The sequence below is a fragment of the Gymnoscopelus braueri genome (genome assembly GCF_963280865.1).
Source record: "Gymnoscopelus braueri genome assembly, contig: SCAFFOLD_76, whole genome shotgun sequence".
In the NCBI taxonomy this organism is placed as follows: domain Eukaryota; kingdom Metazoa; phylum Chordata; class Actinopteri; order Myctophiformes; family Myctophidae; genus Gymnoscopelus; species Gymnoscopelus braueri.
The window spans coordinates 78,710-95,834 of record NW_027660851.1 but is presented as its reverse complement, the minus strand read 5'-3'; the positions used below and the strand labels follow the sequence as shown (position 1 = coordinate 95,834).

Sequence of the window (17,125 nt, the reverse complement as noted above, 5' to 3'; positions counted from 1 at the left end):
TACACGTTCAGAAATAGAAAAGTTACCTTCCTCGTTGTGTAGCTGCGGTCCATGTGCTCTTATCAAGATACAAGTATTTAAAATGGAACGGGACACTTCTGTACCCTATGTAAATTTGTACACTTTACACTTTACTTTGGGAAAAAACTTACGTGATATCGTCTTAAAACTCAAGAAATACTTCCTGATTGCATGTAGGCATGGGGCATCAAACATCTGTCTATCCAAGACACAAGTTGAAATCTGTAAGACAGAATGGAAATCAAATTTACTGTTTGGCATGGCAGTAGCCTACAGTTGACTGTAGTATGAAACACAGTTTAAAACAGGTTTAGAACCAGATATAAAATTAAAGTTTAGCCCTGTAGGTACAATTGTATGTACAATTGGCAGGTAGTGTGACCTTATGGTTGTCCAGGAATTGGATTAATGGGGTGGTTTACATTCTCGTTCTAAAATGAAACACAAAATGAAAATGAAACACAAAACACAGCAATTAAACATTTAAATCAAATATTTAAATCAATTATTCATCAAACTCCCCTCTATTTGACACCCATATATCTATAATATAGTGTGTGTCAGATGATTTGTTGATGAGAAAGGGGATAGGAAAAAAAAAAAATTAAAAAGTTATAATTAAAACTTTTAAAATTAAAATATAACAATGAAAAATAAGGAATAAACATCTTTGTTCTGAAGAGTATATTGAAATTAGATAAGTACAGAAAAATAGCAAATCTACAAGCTCCCAAAAAATCTTAAGTTAAAATGATAAAATACTTTCAAAACTTTTAAAAGAAATTAAAATGACTTTATAATAAACTTAATATTATAGTTAATGTTTCCCAATATTGATATAGAACAAATTGAATCTTATTAGGGTTAATTTAACGGATCTATGTTTTAAATGGAATTCAATAGAGACTCAGCTAGTAGGATGACGTTGCCATGGAAACGTGTCTAACATACCACTAACACTTCCTGCTGAAGGAATTATGGGAAATGGAGTCTCAGACCAGAAGGAATTATGGGAAATTGAGTTTTAAGAGACTAACTGACTGGGGAATGAATGAAATCAGCACTAAAATGGTTAGCGAACTAGCGAGACAGACAAACTCAAACACATTCACGCATTCCTGCATATCACTCATACATAGATAGAAGGGAGAAAAAGATAAACAGAGAAACTTTCCCTCCTGTATACGCTCCCCCACTCCCTCGCACACACCGCAGACGACAGCTTGCGGACCCATAGAGAGAGAGAGAGAGAGATAGAGAGAGAAATCGTTCATTAATACACACAGACATACAAACATACCGAACATAGATATCTTTCAGCAACAAACTAATTTTGGAATGAAAAAGATTTTAACCTGATTGGTTTACTTATTATTTTAAATTATATTCAAAAATATATTTTAAATAAATTCAAACTTATTTTTAAGGCAAATATAATTATACTGATGGTTCAATGAATTTAGAACAGTGTTAAAATATATATATATTTTAAACTTTTAAAACAAGCCTTCATAGTTATAGTGTGATTATTATTCTTGTCTGTAACTTAGCCTACTTTGTTATTAGAGCAGCTCTGAACAAGAGAATGTAAACAGATAAGACACGGGAGAAGTGAGAGGCTGTATAGGATAAGTGATTTAAAAGTTATTGTCAAAGTGCAATATATTAAATGGATGGATGATTTAACTACAGTGGTCAAAATAAAACAAACATATAAGACAAAACAAAAAAATGTACTGACAAGTAAGTAAAACACAAACTTCAAACGGACACACGGGCCGATGCAGAAGTTTCTGAATTAAAAGGGAGACAACCTGGCAATTGTCAATATGGGTCGGACATTCTAGTAATGTTCGGTATGCAGCTGGCTGGTAATGTTGTACTGACATTGAAAACACAGATCTGTATACATGGTGTTACCTGTAGCTAGCAGGTAAATGTAGCCAGGATATAGGAGAGCAACACTGGAATACTCTCCTCTGTGGGCTGATATGAGACCCGATTTGTAACATTAACCCACATATAGCCAATAGGCAGTGTAAAAGGAGGGCTATACCACAGGGGTTAATCTGGTAGGTCAAATATCAGTATAGAAGGAAAATTAGTACATTATGACAATTGTAAGGATATATTCATGCAGGCACACAGACAAACCCCCCACCTAGTGTAAAACTAATATTAGATAAATTCACCCGCACCGAAAACCAAAGCGTGAAAAAGTGGTATTTCGAGGTACAAAAAAATAAATCCATATATTTATATATATAGCCATGCATTGCTCGAACACCCAAGTTGAATTGTGGGTTATTCTAGACGCCTTGACATGAATATATATATAAATAAAGACAAATAACTGATAGTAACAGCTGATAGTCAAACATCTGTGTAAAAAAACGTCGGGGTGTCTCCGGTGGTCTCATAAACATATACAGAGACAAAGACAAACTATATAATGACCCAGGTAGATAAGAGAATTTATGAGACATTCAGGAATGTTCTCCCAGGGATAAAAGGTGATAAAACATTTTTACTTGACTCACTCCCTAGCGGAGTTGTGTTAAACAGTAATTTACAAACAGGCTGATAATTATGAGACAAATGGTTCGGTAAAGACAATAAAGAAAAAGGTATACTCATCAGATCAAGGCAGGGATAAGTTACATGGAGGTCCCAATCACTGGACCATGGTACAATAAAAAATAAAAATATATACTCATCAAATCTGATGTTGGTTCAGGGATCCCGACCCCGATGGCTGGACCATGTGGAATTTGAGACATGTCGAGGGTCCAGTCCAAAGGTCCAGCGATCGCGTCCAGGTCCAAAACAAAAATAAATTGTGATACTGTTCAAAGTTAACCTTCATCTGAATAGAAGTGATAAGTCGTTACACCCAAGGCTGGTTCGTTTGATACGTATTAAAATATTCAAAAAAAAATCAAAAAAGAAAACGATTTTCCAGTATGGCTGCCAGGTACTCGCAGGCAGGTGGAGCAGAGCCCGTTTGGCATGATTATTGAAAAATAACCTTATAATCTTCGCTTTTTCATCTTTTTGAAAGTCTGTATGAGCACATTACCAACTAATTCAACTTTACTCCAAAGTATGTCGAAGTTGAATGGCATTTAGCACCAGATTGAAGAAACAAACAATCAACGACAGCATGGATACTGCAAATATCGATTTACCATTGCTGTTGGCTGAAATGCGCCAAGGAAATAAAAGCATTTTTGCAGAAATAAAAGATGTAATCACAGAGGTCAAAAAAGTTCAGAAGGAAATTACTGCACTTGGAAAGAGAATGACCGAGATTGAACAAAGAGTGAGTAATGAAGAGGACGCCAACGTGACGACGAGGGACATGGTGAAAATCCAAGGTGAAATAATTAAAAAGCTGGAATTAAAAATGATCGATATGGAGGACAGAAATCGCAGATATAACCTCAGATTTCACGGCTTTCCTGAAAGCTGTGGAACTAGAGAGCTGGAGGGCTTCTTGGAAAACACTTTGCCAGAGATTTTGGGTAAAGACAAGCTCCCTAAGCTGACAATACAATATGCACATCGACTTGGAGCAAAACGAGATGGGGACGAAAGACCAAGAAGCATGATTGCCAGATTTCTCTACCTCAGAGAGAAAGAGACAACCCTACGTTTAGCCATTCAAGCGAGCAAATCCAACTCCGTATTCTACAAAGAGGATAAAATCTTTATCTCAGCGGATTGGCCTACAGAAACCTACCAGAAGCGCAAGAAGTTTGTCTCAATAAAAAAACAGCTCTGGGAAAAACGTATTCCATTTACTTTTCGTTCACCAGCTGTATTATGTGTGACATGGAAAGGAAAGGACATCACTTTTGTCTCTCCAGAAGAAGCAACAACATTTATGAAGACACTTGAATAACCATGGATTCTACCGTATCCCCAATGGACCCTGAGAAGAGCCAAAAGCATTAATCCAGGTTTTTTCTATTTTTTTCCATTTTAATACAGATATATTTCTTTCTTTCTTTTTTAAACCTTTCACAATTTTTCGTTACATTTTTTTAACAAGAAGATTGGGACCTAAAGTGGAAAGAGACATTAAGCTTATTTTTATAACCAGACAGATTTAGATAGTTATTTTTTCTTTTTTCCCCCTCCTTATTTGCACAGATTTGGACATTATTTAGTTTGATTTTAGGGAGGGAGGAGAAGAACAGAGGACGGTGGGGTGGGTGGAGAAGGGAGAGGAGAAAAAAAAGGACAGGAAAAGAACGCAATGTTTGGAACTCTTTTCATCGCCAACACCAGGCCGCTGCAAATCAATTCATTAAACTATCTGGACATTATCTTTTACGAGGACAGTGGGGTGGGTGGTGGGAAAGGGAGAAAAAAAAGAGAGGCCAGAAAAAGAACAATGTTTGGAATTTGTTTTACCACCAACACCAGGCCCCAACGCATCAGACTGTGAGTATTATTGCGACCAGTTAACGTGACCCTAGGCTGTATCAAGAGGACAAACCTTTTTGATTAATAATGACTTTGATGGTAAACACCTGGTTGCAACCCCCCTTGATTGACTTTTAGCGGAGGATTTTGTTATGGGATCTGTGAACTGAAAATACTACATAGGCCTAGTGTATTATTATTTTTTTAATTATCTATAATTAGTCATTATAAAGAGTTTTTTTGTTTTATTTTTCAAACCTTTTTATTATAATTAATTTAGATATACTGGACTTTAGAACTTTGACAGGAGTGTTTTTCCTATTTCATATTCTACTTTTTTCTCTTTTTTCGTTTTTTAAAGGAGTCTAACAAACTGATTTAATTTGAGAATATTTACACATAGGTCTGTAAGAGGTACTCATTGAAAAGAAAAATGTTCTGTTTTTTGTGTTTCTTCCCCCTCCCCTCCCTCCACCCTATAGATCTCCCTCCCTCAACCACTCTGTAATTTATTTTGCGTAGTAAGAAGGCATGATGTAAGGCATTATAGGCATATTTAGTCTTGGGCATTTTCGTTTCTATTTACATCATAGCCTACTAATAATATATGTCAAGTATACCTGGTGATTAAACCAGACATTATTTTTTCTACTGTTCGATTTAAGAAAGGGAGGAAAGGAACGGAGGGCGGTGGGGTGGGTGGGAAGGGGAGAGAGAAGGAAAGAAAAGGAATGACCCTTTTTGATCAATAATGACTTTGATGGTAAACATTATTATTTTTTTTATTTTTTTGCAACCCCCTTTGATGGGAAAGACTTTTAGCGGAGGATTTTACTAAGAGACCTGTGAACTTAAAATATTACATAGGCCTAGTGTAAAATACTTTTTCTTCTTCTGTATTATTTGTAATTATTCATTGCGAACAGTTTTCTTTTTATTACAATTAATTTAGATATACTGGGCTTTAGAACTTTGATAGGAGTGTTTTCCCTATTTTATATTCTACTGTTTTCTCTTCCTTTTTTCGTTTCGTATTTTACAGAAGCCTAACAAACTGATTTAAATTGAGAATATTTATACATAGGTCTATACTCATTGAAAAGAAAAGCATTATGTTGTATTTTCCCCCCCCCCTCCCTCGACCCTATAGATCTCCCTCTCTCCCTCCCTCAACCACTCTGTAATTTATTTTGCACAGTAAGAAGGCATGACTTTTCGTTCCGTTCTTTACAGAAGCCTAACAAACTGATTAAAATGTAAATAGATAAAATCGGAAGATATGCATATATATGTATGTATGATTTAGTTTTTTTTATTATTATCATTATGTCCATATATGTATTTATTTTTTTTTTATTTTTTTTTCTTCTTCTTTTTTGTTGTTGCCATTATTATGTTAGCTATTATTGAATCTGTATTATCATTCTTATTATTACCTGAGGATTACAAGTTTAAGGTAAAAGTAAAAAAAATTACTTAATTATGATAGGCCACGGGCACAGTAGATAGCTCCCACCTGTACAGAGGTACAGGTGTTTTCTTTTTCATGCGGGAAATATTAAAAGGGTTAAAGGGATGGGGGTGGGTGGTGGGTACATGTTATGTGTGTTATGTGTTTTGCTAGGCCCAATTGCAGTTTGCTAAAACTAACCACATCCAGAGTCCTGTCTCTTTTAAAATATGTAGCTTCTAGGAGAGATTTTGTTACATTTAAGAATTCCCCTTTTTTTTCGGCCATTCCTTGTAAAGCGCCATCATGTTCACCATTCGATCCTGGCAGGATTAAAACGATTTAATGGCGAATATTAAATTTGCAACATGGAATGTTCGAGGGATTAATCAGCAAGTAAAAATAAATCGTGTTTTATCACATGCAAAAGAACATAAAATAGATATTTTGTTTTTGCAGGAGACACATCTTTCAATAACCGAGAGCAACAAATTCAAGCGCAAATGGGAAGGGATGTTTTTTTCCTCTACTTTCAATTCTAGATCCAGAGGGGTAGCAATCTTAATGAAAAAAGGGGTAAACTTTCAATTAGTAGAAAGTGTGATTGACCCATGTGGTCGTTATGTTTTGGTTAAAGGCTTTCTCGATTATGTAGAAATTGTTCTCCTAAATTGTTACTGTCCTAATTATGACGACCCCAAATTTATAAATGATTTGACCTTGAAATTGTCTTCTTATCGAGAACCTATTATTTGGGGTGGGGACTTTAACTGTATTTTTCATCAGTTTGATACAACATCCTGTCGGAGACATCCTGTCTCCAACGTGTCCAAAGTGCTAAGTGAGAATTTAAAAGATATAGGTTTATGCGAAATATGGAGAACATTATACCCTGCCAAGAAAGAATATTCGTATTATTCCCAAGTACATGATTCATACTCAAGAATCGATTTTTTTATGATAAGTAACACTCTTATAAATTGCACTTTAGAATGTAAGTACCTACCTAGAATTATATCTGACCATTCTCCCTTGCTGATTAATATTCAACTCAATACTGCAATAAAACCAACTAGAACATGGCGTTTCAATATTACATTACTAACAGATACAAATTTTATAGAATTCATGAATAATCAAATAGATATTTTTATGGAAGCTAACCAGATACAGGACACTTGTCCCATATTAATCTGGGAAACTTTTAAGGCTTTTTGTCGGGGCTGTACCATTTCTTACTCCTCCTCCTTAAAAAAGAAAATTAAAAAAGAGACGCTTGTCTTAGAAAAAGAAATTAAAGAATTGGAAATAAGACATAGTAATGATAAAAATGAAGCCACCTTACAACAATTAAATCAAGCAAAATTAAAATTTTGTACTTTAGACACTACAGCAGCTGAAATATCTATTTTAAAAGCCAAACAGAACCATGTTGAACATGGGGAAAGCACAGGCAAATTACTTGCATGGCAAATTAAAAAAGCAGAGGAGGAAAGAGCTATTTATAGTATAACCTGCCCAGATGGAAGCATTACAAGAGATCCTTTGATTATAAATGGAACATTTAGATCTTTCTATCAAGAACTCTATAGGTCTGAAAATGATGGTTCTGTGGAGGACATACAGTGCTTCCTGGATGGAATGGTTTCCCCTACTATATCCACAATAGAAAAGACAGAATTAGATAAAAATATTTCTCAGGTTGAGATTACAAAAGCAATTGATAAATTGAAAAATGGAAAATCTCCCGGAAGTGACGGTTTGCCTGTTGAGTTTTACAGATGCTTTCAGACAAAGATCTTGAATCCACTCTTGAATATGATAGAAACAGCGTTAAAAAAAAATGAATTACCTGAGTCTCTGAAACTAGCTATTATTACTCTTTTTTAAAAAAAGGATAAAGATCCACTCCTTTGTTCATCTATGAGACCTGTGTCATTACTAAATGTTGACTATAAGATAATCACTATGATGTTGGCTATACGTCTGGAGACAGTCATACAAAGTCTTATCCATCCGGATCAGACAGGTTTTATGAGAGGTCGATTTTCATCAGATAATATTCGAAGATTTTGTAACGTGATATCTCATACTCGTACGGATAAATCCCCCATGGTGGTAGTATCGATAGACGCAGAAAAAGCGTATGATAGAGTAGAGTGGAGATACTTAGTGGAGGTATTAAAATATTTTAATTTTGGCCCAGTTTTTATATCTTGGATTAAATTACTTTATCAGTCACCGAAGGCATCTGTAAAGACCAACAGTCAGATTTCTGAACCATTCTATCTAGGAAGAGGAACAAGACAAGGGTGTCCGATTTCGGGCTACCTATATGCGCTCGCTGTCGAACCATTAGCAATTAAGATCAGGTCTCACAACAGGATAGTAGGAATAGGTATTGGAGCAGAATACCACGTCATGTCTTCATACGCAGATGATATCCTATTATATATATCGAAACCAGAACAATCATTACCAGCTTTATTAGAATTGTTAGAAAATTATGGAATAGTATCTGGCTTCAAAGTCAACTGGGAAAAGACGGAAATAATGCCCATTTCCAATTTTGATAGTAGTTCCTTACAGAACCGGTTTCAGTGGAAATGGACTCCATATAAATGAACCATATAAAGTATTTGGGGGTAAAGATTATAGATAACTTGGAAGAATTGTTCAAAATAAATTATGTCCCAATACTTGAATCCATAGAGGCAGACCTGAAACGATGGCAGACGCTTCCAATATCTATTTTAGGCCGTGTAAATGTTCTAAAAATGAACGTCTTACCTAGACTATTATACTTATTTCAAATGCTTCCTATAATGGTCCCAGAATATGTGTTTAAGAAAATCCAATCTTTATTTTCGTCTTTTATTTGGAGTGGTAAAGTTTCTAGAGTTTGTTTAAATGTATTGTACCTCCCTTTGGAGTTGGGTGGGCTCGGGGTTCCAAATATGAAATTGTATTATTGGGCAGCACAACTAAAGCCATTAAAACAATGGTTTAGTGAACCATGTGCATGGGTCAGAATAGAAAATCATGATATGTTACCGCTGGATTTAAATTATGCTTTGTACTGTGGAATGAAAAATCTAAAAAAAATAACAAATAACCCGTGTATACTCCACTCTGTAAATATATGGGATTCTGTCCATAAGTTTTTGAACTGGAGAAGACCTCTATCACCCTATGCTCCCATTTGGAAAAACCCCACATTACCTTTTATCTTCAATGGTAGTATATTTAAGCAACTGGTGGACAAAGGTATTTCAACTTTTATAAATTTATACAAAAACGGAATTTTGCTTTCTTTTAGAGAAATCCAAGACAAATTTGGCATACCTAATTCATATTTTTTTTGTTTTTTACAAATAAGAAGTTTTATTCAGTCCACACAACATACACTTGACGAACCAGAACCCTCTACAATGGAGAGGATCCTGAGACAAACAGAAAAACCAGTAAAATTATTGTCTAAATTATACCATGGGATGATCGAGGCTTTTCCAGCTAATACTTTGGCTACAAAAACAAAATGGGAGACGGATGTGAGAGAGGGCATCAGTGAGGAAGAGTGGGTACAGATATGGTCAAGCATACATTCCGAATCATATAATTGGAGACATAAACTTTTGCAATTTAAGATCGCACATAGAACATATTATACTCCAGTGAAATTGAACGCTATGCATCCAGAAATGTCCTTTCTATGCTGGAGATGTAAGAAAAAAAAAGGTTCTTTTCTACATATGTTATGGTCCTGCCACAAACTTGTCCCGTTTTGGGAAGATATATGTTCCTTTATGTCCTCTTGTCTTGACCTTAGGCTGATGCCCTCCCCTCGCCTCTGCTTGTTAGGTAATTTCAAACATGGTGACAGTTACCAAAGAAAATTGAGCAACCTGGCATTCATCGCTGCAAAAAAATGTATTGCTGTAAATTGGAAAGCCCCTTCCCCCCCAACACTAGCCCAATGGAAGACAGAAATATCAAGTTATATACCTCTAGATTACTTACACTACAAAATTAAAGGAAAGTTGGACATCTATGATAAAATATGGACTCCATTCATATTCTCAGATGGGCTGATGTAAGAACTAGACCCTGGAGGGTGTTTGGAAAGATAGCTGCATCAGCAAACCTAGCAATGTGTTTTTGTTTGTCTTTTTTCGGTTATTGTAATATTTTATTTTGTTATTTTTCGTGGTGTTTTTTGTTTTGTCTAACACTGTATTGTCTTTAAAAATGAAATAAAAAAAGTTATAAAAAAAATATATATATATGGTCCGCCGGGGAAAGAGAGTCTGATAATAGCAGTTCCCCCCCGTACACCATATTTCAAACATATCCGGCTCGAAGGACCAATTGTTGGAGTTGAATTTCACCTTATGACCCACACAAAGTACAGATACTTGTAGCACGGAGACAATAAGGAAAAACCAGACTCAGACAGGCAACCAAGGGTATAAGGAAACATGTTTGTATTCAGATCAGAGAGACATTAGAAGGTTACAGTATATCACAGGTATGGTCCGCAACATCGGCCGTCCATCTCTCCGTAGTGTAACAGAGAAAGCACGAGGCTTTAACAGTCCAGTAACATAAACATATGACATCATAGGATGTGACATCGATGAGGTTCCGGGTGAAGGTGGACTTCTCGGATTGGATGAGAGCGATGGTTACGTCGTCGTCTGATGATGGTAGATGATGGTAGATTATGATGGAGGATGATGGTGTGACAGTTTATCTCTGGACAACAGCGTCCCCATGTCTGGGTCAACAGGTTTGACATCTGACTCTGACCCACTGGTCAGTGGAGGCTTGGTGACATGGGTGTAAGACAGCTGTAAGAAAGGATTAGTGTGGAAAAGAACACCCAGATACCGTGTTCCCAAAACAAGATTGTCACAGAAAGCCTGTAGCATGGATTTGACCTTGGCTGGCAGACAGAGACTGAGAGTAAAGAGTACTTTTAACAGGACTGAGGTATAGGCCCATATGGCATTATTAATAGGACATTTTAACCAGGTTAAGGACCCTAGACACATTATGATAATTAAGATAAGAGATCAAATGAAATGACTCTATCAATATATATATATTTTTTTATTTTATTTTTTTCTCGTGATAACTCGTTCTTAGCACTCAGGGCATTCAGAAAAATACTCGTGCTAACTTGTTCTTGGCACTCAGAGAGTTCAGTCAGCTGACTGAAATGTGTAATTTTTGATGCACTGTGTCTCCCCCACTCCCACCACATACTATTTCACAGGTCCGCAGTTCTCAAATATGGTGTGTTTGATCAAGTTCGCGTTGACCATGGTGCAGAATTTGTGTTGACTCTGTTTGTCCAAGACAAACTGTCTGGATACAGAATCGCGCAAGAAAAGCCATCTTTTCTACAGACCCAGTCAACAAGAGTAGGTGTTTTGGTTTCTAACATCCTCAACCAGTGGTGGAAAAAGTACTCCAATGTTTTACTTAAGTGAAAGTATCGATACTGCAATGTAGAAGTACTATGTTACAATTAAAAGTCTGGAATTCAAGATTTACTTGAGTAAAAGTACAAAAGTATTGGTATCAAAATGAACTTAAAGTAACAAAAGTAAAAGTATTAAAATGTTTGAAAATAGCCAATCTACAAGCTCACAACATGTCACAACACACATAGTGACATGGCTATATATGGGCGTATCAGGTTATGGTGTTATCATTGGCTGTACGTACCATGGGAAAAAAAATAAAATAAATTGGCCTAATGTTTTTTCACATTAAAGGAGATGCATTTCTGGCACTCTTGCATGGATTAGTGACAATAAATAATTGTATTTAAGATCACGTATAACAAATTATACATATTCTTAAATTGCTAGTTCTGTAAATAAATAAAAATGACCCGTTTCCGAAGGGGTGTCTTCTGCAGGTATAGATTTTATTTACATAATTTGTACACTGACAAATTCCAAAATGGGTCTTACTACTTGACTAGCCATGAATATAGGTTTGATAAATAAAGAATCTAATAGCAATATTTAAAAAAAACAGTGACTGAAGTTTGTTGTCTTCCATGAGATGCTATTGAACCCTTTTTCTTAAAGAGCACCTGTGTTTTCCCAGTGTCACACATGGTAAAGATGAGTTCTCCAGCAAAGACTACCTCTATTCACATATATATTATTTTATGTATCAGATTTTGTTTTTGTAATAGCGTGCTTTTACTCGTCTGTATGAACCCTGTTATAAAAGGCCTCGAAGCCACATGAACAGTGTTATCAGAGTGCATCTTGTTTTAAATATGTCTTTAGTTCTCATCCCCTGTTTTTTTTTCTCTGCAGAACCACAGGATTGAACTATGTGGTCTGAGGTCAACAACCGTGTGACCTATCCATTGAAGTCTGCACTCATTCATCTTGAGGCTGAGGAGAGGCTTCCCAGGTAGCCAAAATTGTTTGGCCCAATTCCGGCCCAGATCCGGCAGGCCGGAAGAAATCACTCGGCCCGGGTCCGGTTGCCGGACTTGGGCCAGACCTGTTTGGAATGACTCCCCAGAATCGGCCCGAGTACACTGGGCCGAGTCCGGCTGCCGAAACTGAACCAGCATTGCCAGCATTGGGCCGGAATCACCCCAATAATATTGCCAGAACTGGGCCGTGCAATTTTTGCATTACTAGCCCATATGTAAGCCAGAGCTACTCCAATATCTGCCTATGGATAAGCTTGTTCCAAGCTCTGCCATAGGCAAATATTGAAGTGAAGCTCAAACATCAATAAAACAAGTGACACTCAACTATAACATTTAGTATCAGTTTATTACAAATAAACTTTTCAACTTTCAACTAATGCGACACGCACGCGGCACCAGGTTAACGCCTGCCAAAACGAGGCTTTCACAGCATTGACATTCATGCTGTTACTATACAGATACTGTAACATTATTAATACTTGGTATTAATGCATGTCACATTTAACAAGAACGAGAAACTCAGTTCCACCCGCCCAGAAAACATGAATGAATGTGCAGAATATTTGTACCAGCCCAAGGCACCCAGGCTTTGTAGTATGTTGGCAAGTAACGACATTCTTACAGAAACACTTAAAGGGTAAGACCACTTTGGTAGAGGTTTGGGTTGTGTAGTTACCTTGCCATGATTTAACTCCAAAGGTGGGCAAGAAATCAAAAATAATTGCTCCATTGATTAGAAATTGATAATTAAAAAATATACTCCTCATTGACTTACATTGTACGGTAAAACAGCTCTCAAAGTCACTCTTTTAGCACATAAATGAACACAAACAAAGCTGATTCAGACAATATAGAGCATCACCAAACCCAGTACTGTTTGTTTTTTTAATAGAAATGTCAACTTCCTGTTGATTTTACTATTTGAAGATCTGGATCCGGAGATCCAGTCCAGGTTTTCTACTTATTAAAAATGGTAAAATCAACAGGAAGTTGACATTTTTATATAAAAAAAAACAGTACTGGGTTTGGTGATGTTCTATATTGTCTGAATCAACTTTGTTTGCGTTCGTTTACATGCTAAAATAGTGACTTTGAGAGCTGTTTTACCATACAATGTAAGTCAATGGGGAGCATATTTTGAATTATCAATTTCTAATCAATGGAGCAATTTTTTTTTTCTTGCCCACCTTTGGAGTTACATCATGGCAAGGTAACTACACAACCCAAACCTCTACCAAAGTGGTCTTGCCCTTTAAAGCGAACAATTACAAAGTGAATTGTACCACAGTCGACTTTGCAAGTCCTTCAACACAGCCTCCTCGTCTGGCTTTTTCTTTCTCGTCAGTCACAGTGCAAGATCCGGGAGGGTGGGGGAGAGCGGGGAAGGTCTGGGAGCTGTACCGCATCAAACATCACTTTAAACCCCGGATTTAAGCTTAGACAAATAAAGGTCATATTGTCTCAAATGTCAAATGAAGACAGCTTCAGAAATAAAAAAAAGTTCAGTTGAGGGCTCCAATATCCTCCATGCTCCTCCTTGCTGTTGCAGCTGTTTCACCAACGAATGCCTGTGTGGCACGAACCCCCCTCCAATAGTGTCCTGTGAAATAAGACAGGTACAACTCGTCAGTTATTTGAATTTGGTCTATACACACAGACTCACAGATTTAATTTCTTGATTGAATCGTATCGTCATGAATAAACCAATATCGTGCCCAACTGCCCACAACTACTGTGGACTAGTGTAGACTAGGACAGACTCTGTCCAACTGGGTATCCCAGCTAAAATCAGGGGAATTATCTTTTAGTGTATCAGCTTTAGACGGTCCGACAGATACATAGTCAGATTGACAGACCGTCACATAGACAGACGGGCACTTCAGACAAGCACTTTTGGAACACGACTTACTTAATTAGCGTCTCTCGGCTTGTCTCTCGGCCCGGCGACTCCTTCCACCGTCTCGGTCTGGTGCAAGCTGCAGCCACCTTTTGACATACCCCTCGATTTGGCCATCAGATGCATTTGCGGTGCTTGTATTGCGGCGCACAGCTCCTTAAAGAACACACACACAAAAGAATAGGCAGGTTATGGCAATTCTCAAGAAAATCCTAATCTTATCGCTGCGAGCGTTTGTGTGCAGCCAGGGATGAAGTCAATTTGTAACCGGCGCAGATCAAAACATCTGACGCTTCCATGATGCACTGCATCGGATACGTTTCCTGTTGGCACCGTAACTCCCATGCTGGATGAGTGAGAACTTTCTCAAACTAAATGAGAATAAGACAGAGGTTCTCATAATCGGTTCTAGTGAGCAGAGAGAATCAATAATAAGTAGACTCGGTAACCTGGCTGAAGAAAGTAACACCTCAGTCAAGAACCTTGGGGTGATAATTGATTCTGAATTGAATATTAATACACACATTAATCATGTCACCAAGATTGCCTTCTTCCACCTTAGAAATATTGCGCAAAAGATGCAAACCGTTGTAAATGTAGCAAAATCATTTGCTGGTTTTGCTTTATAATCTCAAGGGACGTTAAAACCTCACGTAGAACTGCTGTAAAATACAACACGACACACTTATCAAGTTAATATCTGAGATGTGGAAACACAGTGACATCACTACAATAAAAAAGCCTACAAAGCACTAAACACAAAGTTAAGGCTGGAGGTATTTGGTCACAGACAGAAATAATGGTCATAATTGCTGTCAGACACTTACGATCACACACGGGCGGGGGCCTGTGATGGCTAGCGGTTGGCATGGCAGAGTTAGGACGGCTAGGCGTAGTCATCCCCAGGTTAGGACGGCGAGGAGTTGTCATCCCCGGGTTAGGACGGCTAGGCACAGTCATCCCCGGGTTAGGTCTGCGGAAACCTGGAGAAATGTCAGACAGATGGAAGGGTCTGGTCACGGTGGCAGCCGGAGCAGACACACGGGTGGTGGCCAGAGCAGGGATGGCTTGTCTGATGGCGACTGGAGCAGCAATGACTGGTGCAGGTGCCAAAGGAGATTGACCTCTGGTAGCTCTCCCACTGGGTTGCTCATGACTGCTGGGTTGCTCTTCTTCACTACTCGAGTCAAGGAGTCTAGGTCTATTAACAAAAATGGTGTTTTCATTACTAGCTATACAAGCAAGCAGTATTAAGACAAGTCTCTACTTCAGAAATGTTTTATCCAATACACAGAAGTGCACAAATTCTAAGTTAAGTTAAGTTATCCGTTATTTATCCCCACAGGGAAAATCATCCTCTGCATTTGACCCATCCTCTACTTAACCTCACGTAGCCTGGCTTACTCATCTGCAAAGAGAAAAGCCTGGTCACGACCTAAGGCAGAGAGTGGCTAGAGAGGTGGGGCTTCCGCCGTGTGAATTTCCCCGGAAGTTGTCTTTTTTTCAAAGTGCGGTGTTCCTGCAAATGTATTCCCTGCTGAAAAAAAGATCTGTTCTACTTCTCCCACTCATTCGGTTGTGCTTGTAATAAACAATATCCAAACAAAACATGGATTCTGACAAAGTTAGATTACCTTTGCTTCCTTTTTTTATGGGCTGGGCGATCGTCGTGCTCATCGTCAGTGAGATCCGAAGTAAGCAGGGCCCTTGGGAGCAGCAGCCGTGCCTCGTTATATGTATCTGAAAATAAAAGTTAACATTTAATTTACTAAACGCTGAAATCAATACTTTTCTCTGTTTATGGTTACCCATAAATTGAATGTGATTTGTGGTTGCCAACCATGAAATTATAATTAAAGCATACCTTTTGACGCCCTGATCCTGACCCTGTAAGCTGTCCAAGATTCCTCTGGAGGGTCTTCTCTCACTACGGCCCGGTCGCATCTGTCCCTGGAATCGTAGGGAGGCCAAAAGCTTTTTCCATCTTGCACCCATGAGGCTGGAACAACCTCCGTCCCTCCCTCGTCCAGGAATTCCACAATGTACCACATTGTGGAATATTATCTTCAAATTTAAAGGGATAAAAAAATACAGAAATTTAACGTTTACAGAAAACACATTTTGACAGTATTATTGTATATACTGGGAACTAGGGATATATCGACAACCATATTGTATCAGCCCATGCTGGGGGGTGTCACGATTTAGATTCTCAATCGAAATTCGTTCGAAAGGAGCATTCGATTTCGAACGTTGTACTTAAAAACAGGATCGCGATTCTCCCAGACCAGTGTTATTTCTGCCTTTCCACCCCACTTACACAAAGCCGAAATCCAAACAAACACTTCTATATATATTCCAAACAAACACGAATAGATATACAGTAAATAATCGATAATCGAGAATCGCAGTGACCTTAAAATGTAAAGTCAAATTGAATTTGGAGAATCGTGACACCCCTAGCCGATGTCAGTCATTTTAGCATTGGTGCTGCATTGTTAATATCGGTTATCGGTATCAGCCAAAATTTCGACAGCCCTGACATTGCCATTTTCTGGGAAACTAAAGGTCAGATCATGATACCTATAAAGGACTATATATTTTCTTCACCCTGAATGCAACGCAGACACCCTTGAGTCTCTACGAGAATATAGAGCCATTTAACACTTATTGTAACACATATACAATCCTAAAAAGCATTACAGAGGACCACTTATATGAAGTTAAGGTTGGAAATGGGTGAAGTGCTTCTTTAAGAGTGGATGCATTTTCCATCAGGCTCATTCCATGGTGAGGAAAATGTTCTTATTTACTTGAGATAAAAGTTAATACTTAATTAAATTAAATATCCATCAAA

General features: G+C 37.6%; 1 long non-coding RNA gene across 1 annotated transcript; it reads right to left on the bottom strand.

The window, feature by feature from the left end:
* Positions 1–13,400: 13,400 nt before the first annotated feature.
* On the bottom strand, positions 13,401–15,299 carry LOC308081132. Its single transcript, XR_013932800.1, has 3 exons — positions 15,096–15,299; positions 14,281–14,930; positions 13,401–13,971 (listed from the first exon to the last, which is right to left on the bottom strand). It is a non-coding gene; the product is annotated as an uncharacterized lncRNA (long non-coding RNA).
* Positions 15,300–17,125: the final 1,826 nt, after the last annotated feature.